This window comes from Coptis chinensis, chromosome 5 (assembly GCF_015680905.1).
Source record: "Coptis chinensis isolate HL-2020 chromosome 5, ASM1568090v1, whole genome shotgun sequence".
Lineage (NCBI taxonomy): Eukaryota > Viridiplantae > Streptophyta > Magnoliopsida > Ranunculales > Ranunculaceae > Coptis > Coptis chinensis.
Window position 1 is genome coordinate 34,307,720 of NC_141460.1, and position 2,831 is coordinate 34,310,550.

Sequence of the window (2,831 nt, forward strand, 5' to 3'; positions counted from 1 at the left end):
GGTGACCGAAGCAATACTAAAACTCTACATGGGTAGTTGTGAGTGTTAACTTTGTGGTTGCACCTATCTGAAGCAATTAAGATGAAAAAGAAATAATAATAAAAAAGAAATAAAATAAAATAAAATAAAATAATAATAATAATAATAATAATAATAATAATAATAATAATAATAATAATAATAATAATATGTAAATAGTAAATAGTAAATAAATCAATAATAATATTGTGTGTGTGCTTAGGACTTACGCTTAACAACTAAACGGACTTTGGACTAAATGACTTGGGGACTGCACCTAATGCCTAATCCCACGTTTGATTGTGCCGAAAGCATATGGACTGTGGACACTAATTTCCATTTGCCCTAGCACCAAAAAAAAAAAAAAAAAAAATTACTTAAGTAAGTGTTAAATATTTAGTTATAGATTTTTTTAACTCGTGTAAATAATTTAGTTGTTTGTTTTTATTTTTAAATATATTCGTGTAATTAGGCCCTCGAAGGCACCAAATTGTAACTTATTGGCCTTGTACCACCATTTCCGCCTGGTTTGTGGGTTTCTATTTGTATGTAATAATTTTCTGAATAACAGGTGAGTGGCATTGACCCCGAACTGTCAACAGGTCAATGACCACTCAAGTCATCTTTGACCCAAGTGCGTGTAAGCACAACTTGGGCAGGTACGTTATCTTTTATCTCTCCCTTGAATCTCCTGTCAACGGGTTATATGCAATTTCCAAACATTTTTAGCCTATTCAAAAGAAAATCAATCTTAGCCTATTTTGGAAATGATATGACAGCCTGTTTAGAATTAACGAGCATGATTAAAATTCATTTTTTTTATGAATGCTTAATAATTTTGCCAAAATAATGAACTTTGAAAACATGCTTTTATATCGGGTATTTGAATATACTTTAAGGGAATCTCCTACATGCTTAAATTTTCTACCATCTCAGTAACTCAAAATGTAGACATACCTAAGCGTAACAAACTTTTACCCTTGCATACAAGAGATAAATCAATCATTTCCGTTATTGAGACCAATCTTTCAACCGAACATCTTCAAAATGCTAGTTGTCCTATTTTCCAAATCTAAGCTTCATGAAGGACACTTTCTAATGCAATTTTTTTTTGACACAGGAGTGTAAAAATACCATTTTTTAGGGGGGTACTCGCTAAACCCCCAAATCTTTCAACTATTACCTAATAGTTGATATAGAAATATGACACCCCAGTTTCATCTTGTTTGGGGGTGTGCATAGTCTAGGGGAATCTGACGTAAAAAGACCCCACATACCTACTCTCGGGAATCTGACTTAAAAAGACCCAACATAAAGTCTTGAGTACCTAACTTTAAACGACTCATTTTCTGTTACATTCAAGTAATGTCATAATAAGGTAACCGCGCTCTTCTATTTGGAGAGATAGTTGTAAGCGTCGGTTCCTTCGTCCAAATAACTCGTGTATTTCAATTTAGTACACGAAGAAGGGTGGCAAGGTAATGTTTATCAATGGCGAAGTTTATTTCTTCAACATATTAGCGAATAATCTGTATTTGCTAAATCATTCCACCATCTGGGTGCGAATGCCAAGGGTTTCTACAAACCCTTATATTTGATAAAAGTCTTAGGAATCTTACTATAAACGACCTAAATTATTATGTCTATATATGTGTGTGTATTTTGGTTGTTTTTCTTGATTGGTGTGCTATTTTCAATTTTCTTGTTGCATGCATGCTGTAATTTTTGTTATAGAGATTCAGCCGAATTTTTGCTCACGTTTCTCAGGTAATTTCTTTCCCTATCTCTCTTGATACTTTGAGGACAAAGCATCCATCTGTTTGGGGTTGGGAGATAAACATTTTGCAAAAATTAGGAACTTTCAAGTTATTCATTTTTCTTTCTTTCTAAAAAAATTTAAAAAAAAAAAAAAAAAAAAAATAGTTATTCTTATTTAGTAATAAAGGTCTTGTTCCCTTTTATATGAGGAAAATTGTCTAGAAATCTCACATTAGCATTAGAATTAGGATTGGTTCTTAGAAACTTATGTTAATACGTACGCAATAGTTTTTATATCTTTTCATGAATATTCATGCAATGAGTGTCAATAATTGTACATAGTAGTAATTTTTTGGGACTCATGGTTAGAATACTTAAATTCCAAATCTAGTGAGAATCTAGCCAAAAAGCCTCAACATAAGTGTATCTGAGTAATGACCCAAGGATGAAGCAATTCTGAGTAGAAAAAAATCACACGTCCACTTGCTTGATCACTATACCATATCCTAGGCGAGAATTTAGGCATTCTTTGGACCGATATAGCCAAATAAAAAAATATATACAAACCCAAAAAACTATATTTTCCCTAGTTTTCCCCGTTGAGCCTTTATATTATCCATTTCATTTTTCAACCATTATTTCCTTACCCATATCCATATATGATGAGTTTGAGAAATATGATGAAGAGCATAAAAGAGAAGAGAAAGACCTATACAAATACGAAAATTCGTTCTATCAGTTGGCGCCGATTGATAAATCCAGTTAGTTGTGTCAAAACCAAGAAAAAGGTAAATTCCATGAAAAAAAAAAGGTTCTAAACTCCAAAAATAAAATCAAAAGGAGTAGAAAAGCCAAAAAGGGCGAAGTATGGAATAATTTTGAAACAGAAGAACACTAGGTTTTCTCCAGTAATTATTTGAAGACCATATTTTCTCTAACTCATTGTTTTGTTATCCCATGCATTCCTTCTAAACCACTTCCTAAGCCCCATAATACCTAATAAAAGTCCTCTAGCTCAATTAGGATAGGTTAGTGTGATAGTAAGTGGTGGTAGA

At 32.4% G+C, this 2,831-nt stretch overlaps 1 long non-coding RNA gene across 1 annotated transcript; it reads left to right on the top strand.

The window, feature by feature from the left end:
* The first annotated feature begins 377 nt into the window (after positions 1–377).
* On the top strand, positions 378–2,382 carry LOC147497365 (uncharacterized). The gene is made up of 2 exons (XR_015197103.1): positions 378–677; positions 1,786–2,382. It is a non-coding gene; the product is annotated as an uncharacterized LOC147497365 (long non-coding RNA).
* The last annotated feature ends 449 nt before the right edge of the window (positions 2,383–2,831 follow it).